The sequence below is a fragment of the Leucopleurus acutus genome, assembly GCF_964270905.1.
Source record: "Leucopleurus acutus genome assembly, chromosome: 14".
Classification (NCBI taxonomy): domain Eukaryota; kingdom Metazoa; phylum Chordata; class Mammalia; order Artiodactyla; family Delphinidae; genus Leucopleurus; species Leucopleurus acutus.
In genome coordinates, this window is record NC_139156.1 from 77,486,393 (window position 1) to 77,512,387 (window position 25,995).

Here is a 25,995-nt window from a genome sequence, read left to right on the forward strand (position 1 = left end):
TCAAAGCCATGTGTCACAAGCTACATTCTCATTCCCTGTAACATTTATAGGTTCATTACATGTTCCATTGGGGGAACAGAGGTTCTTACCAATTCAATTCCACAAACATTTAGTGAGTAATTACTATGTGCCAGGAACTCTAGTTTTCCATTAAATTTACTTCTATTATTATAAGACAGTTATAAATATGACTTGGTTACAACTTGGACTGATTGGCAGAAAACTCAACAGATTTTACTGGTGCCATGATGTCCTCGGCATTGAGAGAATAAAGCTGAAACTCTCCAATAAGCTCGTTAAGTGTTTATTTTATCAAAAATGTGGAAAAGTCACATGTATCCCTGCTGTCATCAATTAATTCTCTACCATCCCTATAACTACCAGCTGATGACTAACTGTTAAGGGCATTATCTGAAAAATTAGGAGAGAAGCACTTTGTCTAACACAGCACTGAAGATCTCATTTTCTTTTGTGAATTGCCAATAACTCATAACAGTCAGTGAACATACAGGATCACTGAGAAGTTTACAGTGCAGCAGGGCTACACTCAATATGTTACCAACAAGGGTATCATTTAAGCCTCACCCATTTTTAGAAATAAGAGATCAGACAAATACTAAAATTAACATATACCTTGGGCTTCCCTGGTGGCGCAGTGGTTGAGAGTCTGCCTGCTAACGCAGGGGACACGGGTTCGAGCCCTGGTCTGGGAAGATCCCACAAGCCGTGGAGCAACTAGGCCCGTGAGCCACAACTACCGAGCCTGCGTGTCTGGAGCCTGTGCTCCGCAACAAGAGAGGCCGCAACAGTGAGAGGCCCGCGCACCGCGATGAAGAGTGGCCCCCGCTTGCCTCAACTAGAGAAAGCCCTCGCACAGAAACGAAGACCCAACACAGCAAAATAAATTAATTAATTAATAAACTCCTACCCCTAACATCTTAAAAAAAAAAAAAGAAAAGTATACCTACATGTCAACTGGGATACAAAAGGAAGTACAGCTGACCCCCTTTCCCAAACAGCCATGTTTAATAGACTAAGAGATTGCAGAAAATTAAAGGAGTACAATAATCAAAGGGGAAAAACACTAACTAAGGTAACCAGATTGCCAGTCAGGCAGAGAAATTCTAATGGCTCTGTTAGTGATGACTCAAACCTCCCTTAACCGAAACAACAGGGAAGAAACCTCTTAAATATCCACTGTCTATATATCATTTTGTTACAATCTCTCAGCAATCTTCAGTAAGCCTCCCCTATGCGATAGCACTTCCCTATGTTACAGCCAAGGCAGAGGAAGTGCTTCTTGTCAGGTGACTTGTTCAAATCCAAAGAGAGAGGAAGTGAAAACCCTCCCCTAAAATCTGGGTCTCCCAAAGTCAAGCGCAACACCTCCTCTCCTCCACCTTGCAGATGTGAATGCCGCAAGTCAACTGTATTCTTCAACTTGAGAAATAAAAGCGGGAGCTGGCATCTCAGCAAAGGAAATTATTTTCCAAACATTATTCCAGGTTAGACCTTTGGTTTGTGCTTTCCATTCTAGCAATTTAAAACACATGATGAATTTGTCCGCAGCTCTACAGCCCTTAGCGTAATTAAAACCCATTAGTTTGGTTCACAGTATAATAATTAGTTTGGTTCACCACGTGTGCTGTGAAAACATATTTACCTAAAAGCTCCTAGGAGGACATTAAATATTCACAACCGTCAATAAAAACTTAGCAGAACATGTCAAAGTATAAAACTTTTTATTAGCAGATGTTGTAACTCACCACTCAGGAATACTATACTTAGGTTCAGCCAGTACTATCTTATGACTTCCAACTATTAGTGATGGGAAAAGTATCTGGGGTGCCTCAGAAAACCTTTCCTGGCTCAGAAGGCCACTACACCTAGTGTCGTTACAGCGCTGAGAATTTTCTATTGCAGAGTCCCGAAAGAAGCTGCATGTTCAAAGACCCACCCTAACCTCATCATGTTGTTTCGTATCATTCTTTCTCTTTACTATTAACCTTTCCTGACTCAAATCTTACACTTTTCTTCTTCTATACTCAAATCGGTAAGTTTCGTCCCCAGCTCCTTTCCTCCAGTTAAAGGTCACCTTCTGAAAGCCACACTGGAATAAAAACATTCTGATCAATGATAACCATTCCACCAGAAGAATAAAGAGGAGGAAATAGAAAAGTCGATAGCATTTTAAGAAGTTAAGCTAAGACTAACTCTGAGTTTGGAGCAAAATCTATGTAGATCCATGCAATAAAAAACGAAACTCTAAGAATTGTACTTTAAGTGTTCACAGTTTTGAGCAACAGAAGCATCTCAGCACATTCATACAAATGCCAAATAGTTTATCAGAGACACACATATAAGACACAAAAACAAGATAAAAGTGACTCTTACAAAAATACTTTTTCCTTTCACATACATGTGAAATTATCCTCATTCACCCTGTTATGTTGCTGCAGTGGCACTGGTCTCTTGGGGCTGATGGAAGCCCCAACGAAAACAGAATGAAGCCAATCACGCCAAGATTAAGAATTCTGATTCCCTAAGAAGATTAGGAGAATCTGAAAACAAAACTAAAAATAACACTGTGTCATCCAGTCACATATTACATCTGCAAAGCCTAGGCCAATGGTTCTTAGTCTTTTTTTTTTTTTTTCCTGGTCATAGACCTCACTGTTAACCTGTTGAAAAATGGATATATTCATAATTGTGGCTACAACTTCCAAGGATTGTGAGTCCTCACAGGTCAGCCCTGGATGATTAGAATCCTTGTTGGAAACCATGTATTCCTGAGGTCAGGGACCTCACTTTCATCTTTCTATACCGGCACGCAGCACTGCACCTTCGTCCATCAGGCAGCAGAGCTGACGAATGAGAATGTGTGTCCGTAGTCAAGTGACCACAAGGAATAATTTGACTGGTTAAGGGAATGAAGCACTTGCTTCTGAAGGAATAAATGATTCAAATGCATCAGAAGCATCACTGTTTATATATATGTAAGTATATGTGCGTATATGTATTTGTACATATATATGTATATATGTGTGTGTATACATATATACACACATGCACACACACACACACATAAAGAAAAAGCCTGGCCTTTTAAAGGAATCCAAATACTAAACTTCTATTTGAGTGCTTCCAACACATGATGAATACTCTTTCGCAGTGAAATTCTCAACATGAGTTCCAGAATACCTTTATTAAAACTAAGAAACTTCAAAACTGAAGGTATTCAGGGTGGCTACAGTGCTTCAAACTTATTCTGAATCAAGTCATTACTATATACGCCCAGTTGATGTGATTCTTCTAAAAATGCTTTAAAATTGTTTGAAATACGTACTCTTCCTGGGTTTTAGAAGTGCACCCAAGTCTTTAAGCCTAACACCCATGTTTATCATACTTTTCTGTGGGGAGGCTATTACAAAAATGGTGGATGGTGATTTTAACTTCTATGGAAGTCATTACTCAGCATTAAAACACACCGAAGACTTTATGCCTTACCTGTTCCTGCAGTTTGTTAGGGCAGAGCACAAAGATTACCTCCAGCCCCCTTCAATTATTTAAATCTACAGACCAGCCTCATGGCTTTGTCTTCTTTTATTCGTTTCCCTCCTTTTCTTTACACATCAATCTTCTTCCCCCTCTCAAGTATTTCTACTTCTGGGATGGAGTTTTCTATTAGTTTCTTTTCTCTCTCTTCTCCCACATAGGAAATAGGACTATAATTATATCTTTTATCATTTTTTGACAACTGCTTTGTTCCTTTTATATTCCTTACTTTTTCCAAATATGACTTTTTTTTTTAATTTCCAAAGGCGTGATTTTAGTTTTGTGTTCATCATGTACTTTTCAACTTTTGCAGCAACAAAACAGACCTACCACTAAAAGTCAACTGTATACGGCATTTACATTTTAGTCCCCTGTGACTTTGTGCATTATTAAACTCACAGACCATTCTCCTAGTTTATTTAGACAATAAAGATTCCAAGAAAGATTTTTGTATTCTTAGAAGACAAAAAAACTGTCTCCTTTGCTGAGCCATTCTTTTCAGATCTATTCTTAATGTTGGAAGTACTTGCCCTGAGCCCCCTGCTCTTCTGTATTCACAAATTTCCCCCAGAGGATTCTCACCCAAACCCATGGTTTTGAATACAGTATATCCCCTGCGTACGAACCTTCAAGTTGTGAACTTTCAAAGATGCAAACCTGTGTTTGCAGGTCCAATCAGGTAAGTTAGTTCACATGTCTGGTGTATGTTGTCAGGCACACGCATACTCTATAAGTGGCTGTGCTTTTGTGCACTTTACTGTACAGTACTGAATAGAGTACAGCGGAACAGTATCTTTATTTCTTGCCTGTTCACTCGATGCCAACCCCTGTGTGCCAGCTGTTGTACTGTGCTACTGTACTTTTCAAGGTACTATACTGTAAGATTAAAAATGTTTTCCTTATTTTTTGTGTTTGTCTATTATGTATTATCTGTGTGAAAAGTATTATAAACCTATTACAGTACAGTATAGGCTAACTTTGTTGGACTTAACGAACAAATTGGCCTTACAAACGTGCTCTCGGAACAGAGCTCGTTCATATGTAAGGGACTTACTGTACCATAATATAACCCAATGACTCTCAAATCTATGTCGTTAGACCTGACCTCTCCTTAGGACTCCAGGCTGATATTAAGCTGCTTATTTGATGTCTCTACTTGATGTCATAAACCCAGCACAGTCGAAATAGGACTCAATATTAATGTCTTCCTCTCTCTATGCCTTCCAGCCATCTTTCTCATCTCAACAATATACTCAACAATATACAGAATCTTGTGATTCCTCTTTTTCCCTTACCCCTCAAACCCAATGCAATAAAGATTCTGAATCCAATTACTCCTATTGCCTTTACCACCCCAGCTTAAGCTTCTGTCATTTGTTTTCTCTAATCCTTTCTCCACGTGCAATCGGTACAAAAATGAGAAGCATAAATCATGGAACACACTTGCTTACAACCATCCGGTAGCTTTCTACTGAACTTAAAACCCAAATCTCATTCCCTAGCTTGCAAAGCCCTTGATGATGTGGCCCTTGCCTATCTCTTTGACCTCATCTCATGTCACTTACCCACTTCACCTGTTAGATTCCAACCATGCTAGCCTCTTTCTGTCCTCAGAACAATGCATGCTCATTCCCACCTTAAAGTCCTCACACCATCTCTTCTATCTGCCTACAATTCTCCTTCCTCTACACGTCCAACATCTGGTTCCTTCTGGTTATTTGGTAGAGAGGCCTTCTAAGACCAAAGCAGTCGAATGGGGTCACCCTATCATTTACCACCATCTTATCCTCCACAGTATGCATCACTAATTGTTAACCAAATTATTTATCTTCTATCTTCATTCACTAGAATGAAAGATCACAAGATGATGAACTCCATCTCCATCACTGTCTATCACCATGATTTTGGACATTGCTTAGCACATAGTAGGCACTCAATAAAGTGTTTATTAAATGAATTAAGTTAAAGAATGTATTTTAAACACAAAAAAACTCTATGAATTTCATGGCACTGATTTTCTTCCCTTTTTACAGAAAGTTACCACATTTCCTAAAAGATCAAGTAAACATTCATTTTAGACAATTTTCATGGAAATGTTAGGCAATAAAGAATGTTAAAATATTACATTACAATGTTTAGAATACTCCAGAAATTATAGTACCTCCAAAACCTACATGCTGGTAATTATACATGAGAAATTATTGCGTTTTCAATAATTAATTAAAATGCAAATAACCCATACTTCAATGTCTCTTCACGTTATCTAAAACATCACATTTTCTGTTTAAGGAGTTGAATCTCAACTTTACGTGAATTTTGCTGGCAGTGTGAAATATACCACCAAGATCTGCTATGGGTTTTTCCCAAATTTTCTGGACCCCATCCCTCTTGCACCAATACAGATTAGATTTTTCATTACATGATACTTAAGATGACTGTATGAAGCAATACTCCTGCCCTTCTTCTGGCTTTTCTGCCTCCATCTTTATCCCAAACACTATAAGTACAATTTTTAAAAGAACATTTTATTTAAGTAATTTCCATGTCCCCCTCAAAAAAATACCAAACAACCAAACCCATACACTTTAATTCTATTTCACTAACTCTTCTCACAAAGACGTTATGCCCTAGGTTAATCAACGCTTCTTGAAATCTCCAACACATAATTCAGTGATTGCCAATCTGTGGGCATGCAATTAGGGATGATTAAAAAGAAATGCAACCACCACACATTCCTAAAGCATGTCTGATACTGAATAATTACACATCTTGAAAGTTAATGCTTATATGTGTGTGCATATGAATTGCATATACTATTTTAAAATTTGATTAATCAAAGACAACATTTTATTTAAATATTCAATAGTGTTTCTGAACTCACAGTAGTATTTTTAGTCATGTTCCATTTTCGCAACAGACACCAAACATACAACTACTATGATGTTAAAGTCCTGAAAGTTTTTGAACTTTAAAGGGGGCTCCATATTTTAAGTTCTACTCTAGTCTATTTCATTAATTAAACTCAGTACAAACACTCTGCTGACAAGCCGTGTGCCTGCTACACCAAAGCAAGACCAACACACACTGCCTTATAAGTCTCCTTAACAAAGTAAGCTTTTCTCATGATCAGCCCCTACACACCTGAAACATTAATATGCCATCAACTGCAACCAACTAAGGTAAATAACATGTATATTTTAATTCAAGTCACTGTTTACTCATCAAATAGTAAGCAAGTAAGAAAAAAGTATTAAAGTTCTTCCTAAAAGCCTCTATTACTTTACTCTCATGGGTCTGAAAGTTGCTAACACTACACTCTTTAGCACTGATGGAAAATTACTGGAGAGTACCTCTTAACCAAAACTGAACAAAACAATTTTTAAACATGAATTGAAATGAAATTTTAGCACACAGGGATCATTTCGTATGATTAGATATATAAGGAGACCCATCACCATACCGTACTAGTAAGTTTACTACCTTAACTTCTTGATTTTAAACTATTTAACTTATCGCTTACCAATATTACCTATTTCAGTTTATTCAACAGAAATAAAAATGGGAGAGTCAATGCAGTGAGCTCCTTGAGTAAATCATAATGAAAGGTAATATATTCAATGGATAGAAGATGTCAATATTTTAAAAGCCATATCTCAGAAGTTGGTTCCATTCAAAAACCATTCCAAATGTGTTCAATTATCCTTAGAAAACTGACTTAAACCTTAAAAACGTATCTCACGCTGTAGGTAAGCTGGGTATTTATGAGAAATGAGTCTATTAGAACAGTTCTGTGTTTGTCCGAAGAGCAAACCCGAAGATAACTCAAACACATGGAAGTAATATTTCCTTCTAAGGGGTGAACTACCCTCTATGTAGCTCTAATAAATATGCTTTCTGTATAGCCATGGGCTACTAATCTCTAAGTTCTTCCCCAAAATAACTACACTTATCCTTCAGGGTCTGACTTAGGCATCACTTTACCCAAAACCCTAAGATTGAGCAAGGTAACCTTCCCGTAGGTTCCATCAGCATCTTGTACTGGACCTTAAATAGTGCTTATGACATGTAAATAAAGACTGACTTCCTATCTCCACACCAGCTTGCATTTTCAATAATTAATTAAAATGCAAATAACCCACCTGTTGAAAGCTCAACAGCAGCAGGGATCGTTTATTATTCATCACTTGATCCCAAGAGCCTAAAACTTACCAAATGCTCAATTAATATTTGTTGAATTGATTAATTAACAAACTGTTCAAAAACTCACAGAACACATGAAATTTGAAAGAGGGGGGTGGTCCTTCTTTCTAACTGAAAACTAGTAAATATCCAAAATGAGTCAAACTCTGTTACTTCTGAAAATATAAAATCTACAACACTGTTTATAGGTTATGCTGACTCAATTAATTTTAGGAGAAAGAAACTCTTCTGTAAACCTATCCAAACTCAGTTTTAGAATCTATTCACATTGAATTTTCTGTAGTGATGGAAAATAACTGAATGGCATCCTAATTAGTAATAGCAGAAATAATAATAGTAAACAGTAAAAACCACTGGTTGCATTTACTGTGCATTTACAATGGACGCTGTTCAAAGAACTTTTTATTTATCTCATACTATCATTATAATGACAGCATAAGGTAAGTACAATTATCTCACACATTCTACAGCTAAAGATACTGAGAAACAGGCATTATGCTAATAATGGTCCACGGGCACATCCCGTATAAATGTCACATGGGTATAAATACCATTATGGTATTTTTTGACGCTATCAAATTGATTCTCTTTGCCAAACAAGGCAAACACAAACCTTTAATCTGTTTTTTACGGTAACTATTTATAAAATCTATTTTCTACTCTTTTTATCACTTTAATATCCTCTGGTATTTTTTGACAGATATAATGCTAGCAAATGGAGAGTACGTATAAAAATTACACAGTTCTAAAATATTATATTCAGGTTAACACATCCTAAAGTGTTGTTTCCCTTTTCAAAATATTAGCCAAACACTGACAATACATATTCAGTGAGGAGGCTATCACTCTCTACAAATCTACATCTTTGTACATGTTTATGTATTAACCAGTTTTGTTACAGTTTCCATTATTACGTATGTGTTTGGCCAAAGAATACAATCTTTTTACTCTGTTCTTCCCTCATGTCTTGTCAATAAGACTGACGTTTTCACCAGAGGTTTCATGCGTCCATTTTACATTTGGTCCACATGTCTTATCATTTCTGATACTATTGTGAATAACTTTCTTCTATTAAATTTTCTACTTGGTTTTGCAAGAATATAGTGATATTAGTGTGTATCAATCCTATATCCAGAAACTTTGCTGAATGATCTTATTACTCCTAATAATTAATCTGAAGATTCCCTTAGATTTTCCCTGTAGACAGTCATATTATTCTCTCTATATATTGACAGTTCGGTTTCTTTTTCAGTCGAGCCCCAATACTGCCATGAACTATCTCTATAACTTGGAGCGAGTCACTAGGACTCACTTTGTTCATTTATAAAATTAAATGATTGAGTCGGGAGATCTTTAAACAAAAACCTTCAATATTCTAAATTTCCTAAATTATATTACACTATATACACTTAGAACACCATGTTATATTCTGTCCCACCCTGTACCCAACCCAGTTCCTTTTGACTGGAATCCTCTGAACAGCAGTAAGTCTTTATCTAGGGTTTCAGTCCAAGTGGCAAAAGCACATGCTACTTACTCAACAGACATGCGATCCCTCAAATTTCCCAGCTCCCTTACAGTCAGATCAGACCATTAGCTCTGAGCCATTAGCTGTAAGCAGAGATGATGTGTCTCCTTGGGAACAAAGCACCCAGAAAAGGAAGTTAGTTCTCCATACTCTTTTCTTCCCCTGCCATGGTACTTAAAGTCATTCTAGACACGGAATGTTAGTTACCTGGGGCTCCTGAGTCACCACCTGGAGTAGGACCCCCTAACCAGTGGTAGACATGTGACATGTACACAAATTAAATCACTGAGACTTCGGGGTTCATAGTTTTTTCTTACAAAAGCATAACTTAGCTTCTCCTGACTAACCCAGGATGGCAAATCAGTTTCATTTCAGGTGCAGATTGATTGGTAGTAGCTTCCTGGAATTGAAAAAAATATTGAGAAACTTTGGGAAAATTAGAAAGGAATGCCATGCACAGTCAATGGCTCCCTAAGTGTGGGAGACTGGGTGAATCGTGAACCCCGACTTAGGTCATATGTTTTATGCAAATTGAGGCTTATGAACTAAAGGACTGGTGGTAAACTTCAGTTACTAGTGGCTTGAAAACGTAAGTCCAAACCGCAGCTGGTTACTTCTCATAGCTGCAGCATATTTCTCTAGTACAAACACCCTTAGCTCTTCTCCATTCCTATATACCTGTTCACCGAGTTGACTATCTTACCCCTACACTAAACCCTGAACTACGATCATTTCCAGCCAAGCAATTTCTGCTGCAGGCTTTTAAGGCATAACCTTGAGAACGTAAATCTAACAAGACAAAATATTATCATTCACGACATCAAGTCCCAGATTCATTACTTGAGTGTTTACTGATCATTTTCAAAATGTTCTGGCTACGAATCAAGCATCATTTTCCATAAGCTATTTTCTAATGAAGAACTTCAGAAATACAAAATGGTATGAAAGGATTATAATAAACACCCATGTTTCAACAGCCAGCTAAAAAGTAAATTATTACACACACAGGTGAAGTGAACCAGGTACCCAGACCTGATTTCATTGTTTGTTACCCTGAAGGAGTTATAACCATTCTGCTGAATTTAATATTTATCATTCAAGGGCATTTTTCAGAATTTTACTACTGATGTCTACATTGTAATACTAATTCCAGAATTGTTTTTCATACTGTAACATGATATAAATGGTATTATACTGTATATGTCATCCGTAATTTTTTATTTTGCCCAACATTATATTCCTGGGATTTATTTTTGTTGATAAGTATGGTTATAGTTTTACTGTATGCAGTATAACTACCTTGTTTGAAATTGATACAATTTAAATATCAACTTCCCTACTGACAAAATTGAGAGTTTTTTATTTTTTAGAACAGTTTTAGGTTCAGAGAGCAAAACGGAGAAGGCACAGAGTTTCCATATGACCCCCCAACACACACAGCCGTCCCTGACCAGAGTAGTACACTTGTTACAATCAGGGAACCTACACTGAAACATTAGATTATCACCCAAAGCCCACAGTCTGCACATTAGAGTTGACTCTTGATGCTGTACATTCTATGGGTTTTGACAAATGTACAATGATTTGTATCCACCATTATGGTGTCACACAGAACAGTTTTGTTAGGGAACTGTTGACCAAAACTGCCCACCTCGGCCAGCACAATGATACCCACTTACATGAGTTGTCTCACAACTGCAGGTCCCAATGAGAAACATGGTGCTGCCACTGAAAACTAATTGGAAGAATTCAGGAGGGGCCGAAAGGAGGGAGGAGACGCCAGCCCATAATATGTCCTGCCAACCTCCTAGAATCCTTTGCTCTGGAATCCACGTTGGCTGAGAGATGCATGCATCACCAGGAAAGACCCTGAGTCAGACCAAATATGGGCCAAGCAAGAGGACTGGCCAGAAACAACCCGGAAACTCACCCTATTCCCAGAAAACCTGAGACTGTGCGCCACGTGGCAGAGCAGTTCTCCTGGGTTCCTTTACCCTCCTGCTCTCTGCCCAGGTGCCCCTTTCCAACAAAGTCTTTTGCTTTGTCAGCATGTGTGTCTCCTCAGACACATTTCTGAGTGTTAGACAAGAGCCCACTCTCGGGCCCTGGAACGGGTCCCCCTTTCTGTAACAGTTTCCCTGCCCTAAAAATCCTCTGTGCTCCACCTATGCATCCCACCCTTCCCACAACGCCTGGCAAACACTGATCTTTTTACTGTCTCCATAGTTTTGCCTTTTCCAGAGTGTCATATAGTTGGAATCCTACAGCAGGCAGCCCTTTCAGATTAGCTTTATCCTTTACAGAAAATAGTAAATTACTAATGAAAGTGCATGGTACCAATTCCATTGTCAATCAGTGTTAAGATTAAGCATCATTACGGTCACAAATATGAATATTTACTCTGGTAACATGAAAAACGTTAAATTAACTTCCTTGAAACAGGAAGATTATGTCTGTGCATTCTTTGGAAGATACAGTAAGATAAAAAAAAAAAAGCCAAATGGGGCTTCCCTGGTGGCGCAGTGGTTGAGAGACCGCCTGCCGATGCAGGGGACACAGGTTCGTGCTCCGGTCCGGGAAGATCCCACATGCCGCAGAGCGGCTAGGCCCATGAGCCATGGCCGCTGAGCCTGTGTATCCGGAGCCTGTGCTCTGCAACGGGAGAGGCCACAACAGTGAGACGCCCACGTACCGCAAAAAAAAAAAAAAAAAAATGTACTATGCACTTGAGATATAAGATGAATGAGATGTTGCCTCTGCCTGTAGGTGTTTTCCTGGTAATTATTTCATAATAGTTTCAAAATGTAAAGGGTCATGTGATTTTGCAGCAAGAGGTACAGTAGAAGGAATTCACTATGCCTGAATGAGAGAGAGAGGGAGGGAGGAGAGGGGAGAGGAGAGGTGGATAGGAAGAGAAAGGAGGAGGGAGGGAAGGAAAGAGAAAGGAAGGGAGGATAAAAGAAGTATCTTTTCAGGGAGGAGGGGATGGAAATAAATGCAGGAGGGCTTCACAAAGGAAGGCAAATTTGACAGCTGCCTAAAGGATGAACAGGCTTCCTTTAGGTGAAGAATTATTCAAGGATGTTCCAGGGAGAAAGAGAACAGAGCATATTCAAAGGCAAGCTGTCTTCCAGCAAACTCAATCAGGCTGGACAGATTACACCTCCAGGGAAGTTTATGTGTGTCTAAATGTACAGATCAGTACGAAATGACAAAGATTCGCTCTTTGACCAAACTCTCCCCAGGCGCCTCTAAATCCTCTTTTCAACTAGGTCTCAGCCTTGGCCTATAAAAACCAAAGACTCTCAACAAAGATGATTTTGTCCATCCCTGCCCCCCGGCCAAACTCACATTAAGAGATAAGCATGAACATAGTTTCTAATGGCTCAAGGCCACAACCCTAGTGTGACTCTAGCGCCCGATGAAAGGGCCTCCATGAGAAAGCTCAAGGCCACCAAAAAACACCTGACAACAGGCCCCACCAACCTCTCTTAGAGCATTTACTAAAAGGTCTTCCAACTGTGAATCCTTCCTCTGTCCCTTTCCTATATATTAATATCTCCTACAACTCGAGGGTGTCTTCCTCAAGTACCTGAAAGCTACTCCTTTGAAATGTCATCATCAGGAAGGATGGCACCCCTGTCTCCCAGTCTCCCCGGGAGAAGAGAATCCGAACTTCAATACTTGCCAGCTAGCAGACACAGTTGGCCTAATCAATATTTATGTCGACCAACCCTTGGCAATTTTTCCCTTCCCTTACCCTACTGAGTCCCCATGTGCCCCCCTCCCTATTCTCTCATTCTCCTCTTAAAATACCCAGTAAAGTCTGTACGAATTGACATTGAGTTCAGTTCGTGCTGGGCTCTCTTCTCTACTGCAATAGTATATTACTGATTACAATCTGTCCTGACCATTTTAACTAGTGTCTGGCTTTGCTCATCTTTAGTAGTAATAGAGGATGAAATAACACAATCCACCATTCTAAAGCATTCAGTAGCTCTCCTTATCTTTCAAATACAGTTGTGCTGGTTGCATGGCATTTGAAGCCCTGCCCCAAGCCCAGAAGAACACTTGGGAATTCCCAGTCACTGACAAATGCCTCTTCTTCTCCGTCCTCTGTCCTTGTCCTCCTTCTCATATGCATCCTTCCACATCACACTCTATTTATCTACATTTATATTATACTCATTTATTCTTTCATTCACTCATATGTCAAACACATTCATTAACTTATTAATTACCATCTGTCAAGGAGTCCCACTCAAATGCCACGCCTTTACATTCCTAAAACTTCACTATTAGCTCCACCCAGAGTATTCTTTCCCAACTGGAGAACAGGGTGAGTACAGGTAACCTGCAGGCAGAACATTTTTCTTCTATAATATCTTTGATTACTGCTCCTATAGTATTTGTTCTAGCTTCTCCTTTAGGAATATAATATTTTCCACATGTTATATGAGGGAGAGACACTCTATAGTCCATGGGCCAAATCTGGTCCACTGTCTGTTTCTGTACAGCCCATGAACTAAAACTGCCTTTAACCTTTTTAATGGTTAAAAAAATCACAAGAAGTAATATTTTATAAACATAAAAATCATAAGAAATTCAAATTTCAGTGTCCATAAATACAGGTGTTTTTTGTGACACAGCCATGCTCATTTGTTTACATACTGCCTATGGCTGTTTTCATGCCACGATGTTCCAAGAACTGAGTAGTTCTAACAAAAAGAAAAAAAAACATTTGATTCACAAAGCAGAAAGTATTTATAGAAAAAAGTGTGCCAACCCCTGTATTAGGTAACAATTTGCTGCAGTGTGTTCACTCCAGTGATGGTTAAATCATACTCTCAGATCTAGAAAAAAAGATGGTGTGCGAGACCTTTTTTTTTTTTGTAAACAGGCATTCTCACTCAATTCAGCTCTGATCTTCTGACTTAGCAGCTTCTCCTTCCCGAGCCTATACTTCCACAATCCTGTTCCTGTCTCCGCATATGCCTTTACTACTTTGAGAGGACTAACGCTTCCAAAATGCACTGGGTCATTGCCAGCTTCCTGCCTACCAATGCCCATGCCATTTGGTGGGGATCTGAGTTGATGGGACAGAGGGGTGGAGGGTACAGAGAACTGCTTGTTCACACTATGCTTGTTAGCACCGCCTGTGGGGCAGAGGCAGAGAGGTTCGATGGACTGAAGTGCCTGCCAACCTTTCCTTAGTGTTTGAGGTAAACCTGTGTGTATCAGAGGTGAATTCCAGGTAGGTTTTTCTCCAACTGGTTCCATGTACCTTATAATTAGTGGATATCTCTCCCAGATTTTAGATTCAATTGTTTTTCAGTCTAAGATTTCAGTGTTTTCTTAAGTTTTCATTTCATTTTGAGACACACTGACCAGAAGCTCATCTTTGACTACAATGAGAATTTCTTTAAAATCTTTAAAATATTCCAAGAATGAGTCTTTAGCTCCTAAGACAATTTATCGATGCTGTATTATTCAAGTATTCCATAAAATGCTTCCACCTTTGGGGATTTCAATTATGTCATCATCTTTATCCTTTCGAGTCACCACCCTTTCCTAGTAAGCAGCATCAATATGTGTTTACAACACTGAAGAATTATTTCCACACAACTTATAAATTATAATTTAACAAACAGTTCCATTCTGGCCAATAGAATGATCTGCCAAAAATTGTTAGACATTTTCTTATAACTTTTCTGTTTTATCAGAACTTTAAGTAAGCAATCATTTATTCCTTATAGACTAGATAGTCATACATCATTAGGGTACTTCCTTTCTGCCACACCCACCACGTACTTTGTTTTCCTCTTAATGTATTGGGGAAAAAATAATTATATAACTAAAACACAAGGATTCTGAGAAACAAACAATGCTATTAATAATTTATGTTCTTTCCCAAACACATTGGTCTTTTACCTCCCTTTTGCCCAAAATTCTGTGAAAGTCACAATGAATAAATAGAAAAAACGGCAATGTTAATATTTATTTTCCTATAATTATGTTTTATTACCTCAATTAATTTTTATGAAAAACACTGAGAAAGCATCTGATATTTAAAATGTCTTATAAACTTGATTTTTAAAGTGAATCTTTCTTACATCAGCCAGCATTTATCTTATACTGACATTTTTATTATTCAAAAATTCTCACTTGAATAAGAGCAGCAGTTCATCTGGAATATCACAACTATTATGCATCATTAATATACTAATGCATTATTTATGATGGTGAATAATATCCTGAAATGAGAAGTCACTGAAGATAAAAGATTGCTCTATCATGTTCCATTATGGGAAGATATACTTTTAATTAAAGTGATGCCATAGGAATTGGAAGAAAGAGTTCTTGATATTGTTCTACCTAAAAGGCTCAACTTCCTTTTTGGAGGCCTAATAAAAATCAATAGTATTGTTTTATAGGTACGGTAAGTATGGACCAGTCTTAGAAATATAGAATCATTGGAGTGTTGGGCTGAAACAAATCTTAAAGATCCTCTTACTATATCCGTCCTGAGTCCACAGAAAGAGTAGTACCAGAAAATTATATGTGTAGCAATAAGATCATTAAACAAGAATCCTATTTTTTTTAACGAATTTTCGTTTTTGAGGGACCACTCCATTACTATTGATAAATGATTGGCCTAAGACAATCATTGGTCCCCTTTTGAACTTAATGTAACCTTGAGTTTGTATCTGTGTAGGTATGTATGTGTGCACAAGCATCATTCCATATATGTGTATCTTTCAGTGTACATTCTAACTGGTCTGCATATATGAAGGCTGTTGGTACACTGATTTTATAACTCACTGTTCTATAGATGTCTCTCATAAGTCCATTTTTGGTAGTTTTTCCACTGACTCATTTGGTAGTCTTAGACATATAATCAGATCATCTGCAACTAGAGATGCTTTACCTCTTCACATCCAAACTTAAGTCTCTATGTCTAATAACACTGGCTTGTCCCTCCAACACACATGCACAGCAGAGATACTGAACGTCCATCTTTAACTTATGTCCAATTCAAGCAACTAGTGTATAGGGATATAGGTATACATATAGCTGATTCACGTTGTTGTACAGCAGAAACTAATACAACATTGTAAAGCAATTATACTCCAATAAAACACACAGACGGACCTAGAGAGATCATACTAAATGAAGTATGTCAGACAGAGAAAGACAAATATCATATGATGTCACTTATATGTGGAATAAAAAAATTATACAAATAAACTTATCTTCAAAACAGAAACAGACTCACAGACACAGAAAACAAACTTACGGTTACCAAAGGCGAAAGGGTGGGGGATGGATAAATTAGGAATTTGGAATTAACAGATACATGCTGGGGCTTCCCTGGTGGCGCAGCGGTCAAGAATCCGCCTTAAGTGACTCAGCCCATGTGCCACAACTACTGAGCCTGTGCTCTAGAGCCCGCGAGCCACAACTACTGAAGCCCACACGCCTAGAGCCCATGCTCCACAACAAGAAGCCATCGCAATGAGAAGCCCACGCACCGCGACGAAGAGTAGCCCCCACTCGCAGCAACTACAGAAAGCCCAGTGCAGCAACGAAGACCCAACGCAGCCAAAAATAAATAAATGAATTTATTTAAAAAAAAAAAAGATACAGATACATACTACTATATTTTAAACTGGTAAACAACAAGGGCCTACTATATAGCATAGGGAACTACATTCACTATCTTATAATAACCTGTAATGGAAAAGAATCTGAAAAAGAATATGTATATATATATTCACACACATATATACGTACATATATATAGGAGGTATAACAGAATCATTTTGCTGTACACCTGAAACATTGTAAATCAACTATACTTCAATTAAAACGTAAAAGGAATTAATGTTTACTCCAGATAAATTTCACCATGTTAACTATTTTAAAGTGTGTAATTCAGTGACATTCAGCACATTCACAATGTTGTACGACCATCACCACTAACTAGCTACAAAAAATTTTCATCATCCCGAAAGGAAATCATGGACCCATTAAGCAATCACCCTCCGTTAAACCCCTAGCAACCGCTAATCCACTTTTTGTCTCTATGGATTTGCCTACGCTGGATATTTCATATAAATAAAAACCATACAATATGTGAAAATAAACAAACAAACCACTAGTGTTCCACCCCCGGTAAATAAGGTGCTGACTTTTGAACTGAAGTGTGCAAGTGTGTGTGTGTGTGTATGCGTATGTGCGTTTGTAAAATAAATGTTAAGGAGCTATCCATCAATTCTTATTTTATTATTTTTTGAAACATAGATTTTAAATTTTGTCAAGAGACTTTTCCCTACCTTCAGGGATGTCTAAAGAATTCTTCTCCTTAGCTCTACTAATATGAAGAATTATACTAACGGATTTTTTGGTATTGAGCCCCTCTTGGATTCCTGGAATAAACCCCACTTGGTCATGAGGTATATTTTAATGCAACATTGTTTTCTGTTAAAACATATTTTATTTTGGAATTGTGTATCAATATTCCTAAGTAAAACTGTTCTATAATTTTCCAAAATATTTTTTTAAGATTTTGGAATCCATGTTATACTCAATGAAACAAATTTGGAGGTTTTCCTTCTTTTCCTATCTTTGGAATAACTTAAGCTTCATAGTTAAGTAGGGGTTTATTTGACCCTGGTGCAATTCTTGTCAGGAAATTCTTTTATTACTTTATTTTATGACAATTAGTCTGTTTAGACTTTCTGGAGTATACTTAATTTTTCTACAGAATGATTCATTTCATGAAGATTTCCAAATCTACCTGCATATAATTGAGCAAATGGTCCCTTAGGATTTAATTTACTGCGCTGTGACTGTTTTCCCTTTTGTACCTTCATGTAACTTCTAATACACAAGAATATTTGTACTTTCTCCCTTTTTCTTAGTTTGTTGAATTTTTTCAAAGAACCAATTTTTAAATTAACTCATCAATTTCCTTTTTTATCTTTATTAATTCTATCCTGTTGCTTTCTTTTGTTTACTTTGTTATTCTTCTAGTTTTTTATCTGCTTGTTTAATCCATTTATTTTCTTTTTAATTTTTATTAATACATGCATTTAATGCTAAAAATTTTCTCCTGATAACTTCCTTAGATATGCCCACGTATTCTAAAACATCATGTATTCATTTTCATGACGTTTCAGAAATTCTTCCATTTTACTTGACACTTCTCCTTTGACCTAACATTTACTTCATAGTGTGCTCTGTAGATTTCAGATAGAAATAGTTTCTTAATAGTTTATGGCCTTTGTATGCAAAGTCAGGTTGGCTAGAATCTCTGACACATATTTTCTTTCCCTAAGTTTCTTAATATGTTACTCCATTTTCATTTGGCATAAAGCGTTGGTCTTAAAAATAAGTTATCATGACAATCTGACTTTCCTTCCTTTAAAAGTGACTTGGTCTTTTTGCCTGGATTCAAAAGGTTTTTTTTCTTTACCTTTAAACTCCAATAGCTTTACTGTGATTATCCGTCTGGGCCAACTAAGAAGGTGATTTTCTACGTAGGCACCATGCATTTTCAATGTGTGGTTTCAGGCAAGTGTTCTCGAGCTTTGGTTTTCTTCCCAGGGTCATTTATTATAAGTGCATTCTCTTATACCTAACATTTCCTGTTGTCCTTTTTATTTCAATGCATTATTTTATACCATATTTAGGTTCACAGCAAATTTGAATGGAAAACACAAAGATTTTCCCATCACTCTCTGCCCACAGACGTGCTAAATAAGCCTCTGCCATTATTAACATCCCTCACCAGCTGGTACATTTGTTATAAGAAATGAACCTTCATTGACATATCTAATCACCCAAAGTCCACAGTTTTCACTCTTGGTTCTGTACATTCTATGGATTTTAACCAGTGTATAATGGCATGTATCCATCATGAGAATATCATACGGAAGAGTTTCACTGCCCTAAAAATCCTCTTATTCATCCCTCCTCCCTAACGCCTGGCAACCACTGATCTTTTTACTGTCTTCATAGTTTTGACTTTTCCAGAATGTTATACAGGTGGAATCCTACAGTATGCAGCCTTTGTGGATTGGCTTCTTTTACTCGATAATATGCATTTAAGTTTCTTCCGTGTCTTTTCATGGGTTGGTAGCTTATTTCTTTTGAGTACTGAGTAATATTCCACTATCTATATGCAACACCGTTTATTTATCCATTCACCTACTGAAGGACATGCTGGTTGCTTCCAAGTTTTGACAATTATGAATAAAGCTGCTATAAAGATCCACATGCAACTTTTTGTGTGAATATTTAAACTTTAACTCCTTTGGGTAAATACCAAGGAGCATGACGGCTGGATCATATGGTCAGAGTATGTTTAGTTTTGTAAGAAGCCTCCAAACTGTCTTCCAAAGCGGCTGAACTATTACGCATTCCCACCAACGACGAGTAAGAATTTCTGTTGCTTCACAACCTTTTCAGCATCTGGTATTGTCAATGTTCTGGATTTTGGTCACTAACAGGCACAGTGGAATCTCATTGTTTTGTTGTTGTTGTTGTTTTTTAAGGTTTCAATATTTTATTCAAGTTTTATTTTAAGTGATGTTAATGACAGCATTTGAAGGGGAGGAACTAATTCCACACAAAATGAAAGACTCTAAAATGTACCCATTAAACTCCTAAAAAATAAACTGAGTGGCGAAAATACAAGAGAAGTTCAATTTAGATGCTGAGTGTTGTCGCCATGTGACTACAGTCACAGAGACTCTTCCCAGCTTGCAGCTGGAGCTCTTAGAAGCTATTTCATACTCTGGTGCAAGGGCCAAAAAACACAACATGAGAAAAAACACAATTAAGTCCTGAATCATTGGCTTCATCCCATGCACCTTCTCCACCCCATAACGGCACAGAAGAAACAGCTACCACTCCCTGCAGACTACTTTTGGTGTAAAAGAGGTGATGGATTGGGGTGGAAAAGGTCCCTGCCTTAAAAAGTCCCTTTCAGATGAGTTTGTATACACCAAAGAGCCTCTCCTCAATCAGCGTAGGAGACCAAGGTTCCGTTCTCAGGAAATCACAATTTCGTTCATTTACTTAATACGAATTACAAAGTGCCTGCAAACTACCAACATCCACTTGCAGCCGTTTCTAGGTAAAAAAGAAACCTGACATCTCTAGAGGGGCCGGCAAGCTCCCCCTCAAGTCTACAGCTGAAAGGACCTTCTATGAAATTGGGTTTCTTCTGTACCTCTGAAAGGGTAACACCCTAAAGCTGGATCACCTTTAACCTGGAAGTCTAACATGATATTTAGCGATACTTGCATCCCAGACATACAACATTAAAAGGTACACTAAATTCTGAAGGTAGCTATGCTGCAAAGTAGTTTAAAATTAAACGACTGTACAGTATTCATTGATGCTTGGAACTCCAGCCCTAGACCAAGCCTGTGGCCACGAGCACTGACATTCCTGCCATCCAGCAGAACTGACAGTGTCAGTTTGATACCTGGCTTTAGGGTCTGAGTATATTCTAACCCTATCGGGCTGGAGTTGTTCACTGTAGCCGAGAAGCGGGCGTCAGGGTCGATCTGGTACTTGGCTGCTATTCCGAAGCGAGTGTTACTGTTTCCCGCTGTCCAGGCCAGATTAACAGCAGCCTCCAACTTCTTGTTCACCTTCTGATAAATGGAGCCGCCAAACTCCGTCCCATCATTTACATTAGTGTGAAGCTGGAATTCAGATTCATCGGTCTTGTAGCCAACCGCAAAGTTGCTCTGGATCACTCGAGACTTTGTGGTCTCAAAATTCATCTGGTAGTCAGCCAGCCAGCCAGCCCTCATAACCCAGCACGAGAGCACCTGGGTGGAAGGCCCGGCAATGTCGAAATCCACGTCACAGCCCAGGTTGATAATGTTCCCGCTTGTACCCTGTCTTGATTTTAGCATTTTTTTCCCCAGTGTTTGGTGAGAAGGATGAATCGAAGGTCAGCGTCAGGCCACGTGCAAGCTGACCTTCCACAGTAATCTCCGTGCCTAGTGTGTTGTCAGTGTTCCATTTCTCCGTAAACGTGAGACCATATTCGGTCCACCTGTAACTTGGCTTCCAGACTGCCCGTCACTCTGGTGGTCTCAGTGTTGGCTGAACTTGAGCTTGTAAATTCCAGTCCATTCTCAGATTTTGTTTGCAAATCAAGTTTTATTAAGCCAAATGCACAGCCTTGGTGATGACATCCCTAGCAGATTTGCCAAGATCAGCACACGTGGGAGGCACAGGCATCTTCTGCTCAGAAGCAGTGGCTGTGGGCTCCGCAGCGGCTACGGCGGGGGCTGCGGCATGAGGAACAGAGCGAGCGGCGGGGCAGAGGGTCTATCTCACTGTTTTAATTTGCACTTCTCTCATGACGTAAGACGTGGAACAACTTTGCATGTGCTTATTTGTGATCTATATACAGGTATCCCCTGCTTTTCAAAAGCCTATTTTTATGCCAGTTTGCTTTTAGGGAAGATCTACATTAGTACCTGTTTGTTAATCAAAAGAAATCAGAAGAGGATTTTTGCTTTTACGAATGAAGGCAAGACGTAGAAACAGCGTTCAGCTTTCGTCTTGCAGCAAGCCATTACAGATCCAGCCCATACTATCAGCAACAAGAGTGGCACCAAGGAGCATGACGGCTGGGTCATATGGTCAGAGTATGCTTAGTTTTGTAAGAAGCCTCCAAACTGTCTTCACGCAGTCCTTCCTCAGAAGCTACACTCGGCATCTCGGCATCAGGCAGCCACAGCTCTGACTGTGTCTGTGAGCATCTGTGCTTTATCTCAGTTTAATTTGTGCGTCTGTTAGCAAGATGTGTCCTAAGGTAACTGCCTGTTTGCTTTAAGCCATTTTGCCATATGAAAAGTTTCATAGGGATGCTCTACTTTCAGATGGCAGGGGAAACCTGTTATCTCCTTAAATGAGGTGTCTTAAGGCCTCTGGCCCATTTTTTAAAATCAGGTTGTTTCCTTATTTCTGAGTTTTAAGAGTTCTTTCTATATTTCGGGATGGGCCTTTTCCAAGTATTTTCTCTCAGTCTGAGACTTATCTTATTCTTTTCACACTGTCTTTCTCAGAGCAGAAGTTTTTAATTTTAATGAAGTCCAGCTTATCCATTCTTTCACAGATCATGCCTTTGCTGTTGTAATTAAAAACTCATCAACACACCCTAGATCATCTAGGTTTTTCTAACTACGTTATCTTCTGGGATTTTACAGTTTTGCATTTTACGTTTAAGTCTGTGATGCATTTTGAATTCATTTTTGTCAAGGGTGTAAGGTCTGTGTCTAGATTCATTTGTTTGCATGGCGGGGGGCCAGTGGTTCCAGCACCATTTGTTAAAAAGACTATCTGGGCTCCATTGGACTGCCTTTGCTCCTTTGTCAAAGAACACCTGACTTTATCCGTGGGTCTATTTCTGGGCTCTCGATTCTGTTCCATTGATCTACTGGTCCAATCTCTCACCATTATCACACTGTCTTGATTACTGTAGATTTACAGCAAGACTTTAAGTTGGATAGTGTCAGTTCCCCAACTTTGTTCTTCTCCGTCAACACTGTTGGCTATTCTGGTTATTTTTCCCTCTCCAACTAAACTTTAGAATAAGCTTGTCAATACTCACAGAATAACTTGCTGGGATTTTTACAGGGATTGCCCTGAATCTGTAGATCAAGTCAGGAAGAACTGACATTTTGACAGTATTGAGTCTTCCTATCCATGAACACAAAATACCTATTTAATTTTTCTTAGATATCTTTCAAAGTTTTGTAGTTTTTCTCATAGAGATATTATAATATTTTATTAGATTTATACCTAAGTATTCCATTTTGGCATGTTAATATAAATGGTATTGTGTTTTTAATTTCAAATTCCACTTGTTTATTGTCAGTATAGTGGGAAGCAATTGACTTTTGTATACTAAATTTGTATCTTGCAATAACTGCTTATTAATTTTAGGAGTTTTTGGTTGATTCTTTCAGATTTTCTACATAGATTTATAACGTCATCTATGAACAAAGACAGTTTTATTTCTCTCTTTCCCATCTGTAGGCCTTCTATTCCCTTTTCTTGTCTCAATGCATTAGCTAGGACTTCCAGTACAATGTTGAAAAGAAGTGATGAGAGGGTATGTTCTTGGCTTGTTCCTGATCTTTGCGAGAAAGGTTCAAGATTCCCACCATTAAGTATATTAGCTGTAGGTTTTCTGTAGATAATCTTTATCAAGTTGAGAAAGTAAACTAAGACTACATGGGAACTAAGAGTTTTGTGGGGTTTTTTATCATGAATGCATGTTGTTTTTTCCAACACAATTTCTGTATCTATTAATATGATCATGTGATTTTTCTTTTTCTATTGATGTGATGGATACATTAATTGATTTTTGAATGTTGAACTGGACTTGTATACCTCGAATAAATCCTATGTGGTCAAGGTGTATAATTCTTCTTATACATTATTGCATTCTATTTACTAATATTTTCTTGAGGATTTTTATATCTACGTATAAAGAGATATTGTCTGTAGTTTTTTTTTCTTGTAATGTCATTATCATATTTTGATATAAGGGTAACGGTTTCATAAATGAGTTAGGAAGTATTCTTTCTGCATCAATCATCTGAAAAAGATTATAAAGAATTGGTATAGTGTCTTCCTTAAAAATAATAAGTGAGGGAATTCCCCGGTGGCGCAGTGGTTAAGAATCCACCTGCCAATGCAGGGGATACGGGTTCGAGCCCTGGTCCAGGAAGATCCCACATGCCATGGACCAACTAAGCCCACGTGCCACAACTACTGAGCCTGCACTCTAAAACCCGTGAGCCACAACTACTGAGCCCTCATGCCACAACGACTGAAGCCCATGCACCTAGAGCCCATGCTCTGCAACGAGAAGCCACTGCAATGAGAAGCCCGCGTGCCGCAACAAAGAGTAGCCCCCCGCTCGCGGCAACTAGAGAAAGCCCACACACAGCAACGAAGACCCAACACAGCCATAAATGAAAGAAAAAGGAAGGAAGGAAGGAAGGAAGGAAGGAAGGAAGGTAGGGAGGAAGGGAGGGAGGGAGGGAGGGAGGGAGGAAGGGAGGGAGGGAGAAAAAAATAATAATAAGTGAATAATCCATTGGGCCTGGTGCTTTCTGTTGGGAAAATTATTAAATGAATACATATATATATTTAAATACAGTATTGCTATTACTACTTTCAACAATCTGTTAGGTCAATTAAGAATAAGAAAAAAAATTTTATTTTAACCACTCATTCTCTGATGCTCTTCCTTCCTTGCTAAAGAATAGAGTTCTTGACCTATATATTTTCCTTATTACTGCAAAACTTCTTTTAACATTTCTTGCAAAGCAGGTCTACTGGCAAAAAATATCCTGAATGTTGGTTTGTCTGAGAAAGTCTTTCTTCTTCACTTCTGAAGGGTAATTTTGCAGGATATTGAATTCTGGGTTGGTATCGAGTTTTTTTTTTTCTCTCAACACTAAATACTTCACTCCAGTTTCTTCTTGTTTCCAGTGGTGTTTTGAGACGTTGGATGTACTTCTTATCTTTGCTCCTCCATTGGTAAGTTTTTTCCCTCTGGCTTCCCTCTGGACTTTTTAATTTTCTGTACCTTGAAAATGATACGCCTATGTGTAGGGGTTTTTTGCATTTATTCTGCTTGGTGTTCTCTGAACTTCCTGGATCGGTGGTTAAGTGTCTGACATTACTTTGCAGAAATTATCAGTCTTTACTGTTTCGAATATTTCTTCTATTCCTTTCATCATGATTCTAGAGAACTTCTGTAGGTGTCCTACAGCTCTTAGATACTCAATTCTGTTATGGTTTTTCTTTCAGTCATTTTTCTCTTTGCTTTTCACTTTTGCAGGCTTCTTTTGAGATACTCTCAAGCTCAGAAACTGTTTGCTCAGCGACGTCCCATTTACTAATAAGCCCATCAAAGGCATTCTTAATTTCTGTTACAGTGTCTTTGATCTCCAGCATTTCTTTTTCCTTCCTTCCTAGAATTTCCACCTCTCTGCTTACATTGCAGGCAGTCTACCTTATCCATTGGAACCTTTAGCATATTAATCATGGTTGTTTTAAATTCCTGGTTTGCAGTTGGAAGTCTGGTGGGCCTGGATTACCTATAGATACTATTCTGCTCCTTCTTCTCTGTGACATATAAAATTACATCTACATACATAATGGAAAAATGTAAATAATTATATAAATAAATGTAAATTAATTACTCCACTTATACAGTATACATAAATTATATGTGATTATAAATTATACACAATTATATATAAATTATATATGATTATATATAATTACATATAACTATATATATATAATTATATATATAAAGTTATATAAAAGAGACAAATAAGGAGCAGAATTATGTCTACAGGCAACAAAAGCACACCAGATAAACAGATAAAAATTGAGATGAGCTTCCTTGAACGCTTGGGAAAGGAGGGTGGGTCAGCATAGCTTTTGTAGCTTCAGGGTCCTGCAGCAACTTGTTCTGCTGTTCTCATCTAGTGTTCAAAACCAGGCTTTTTGATTATGAGATCTATTGGCTGTTTCCCTGCCCCACTTTCACCTGGTCCTTCTCTATCCTTTGCCCCTATCCACCCTGCTCAATCTGAACTGGATTCCCAACAATTTCCCTCAGAGCAGGGCTTTGTCAAGAAAAGAGCCTT

At 38.1% G+C, this 25,995-nt stretch overlaps 1 protein-coding gene and 1 pseudogene across 3 annotated transcripts in view; both read right to left on the bottom strand.

The window, feature by feature from the left end:
- RYR2 (ryanodine receptor 2) overlaps positions 1-25,995 on the bottom strand; it is a gene marked incomplete at both ends in the record, with an annotated part of 711,173 nt that overhangs the window by 473,582 nt on the left and 211,596 nt on the right. The gene's annotated exons all lie outside the window — the stretch shown is intronic.
- Positions 20,626-21,550, bottom strand: LOC309971440 (non-selective voltage-gated ion channel VDAC1-like; annotated as a pseudogene). Its single transcript has one exon. The product of its transcript is annotated as a non-selective voltage-gated ion channel VDAC1-like (transcript).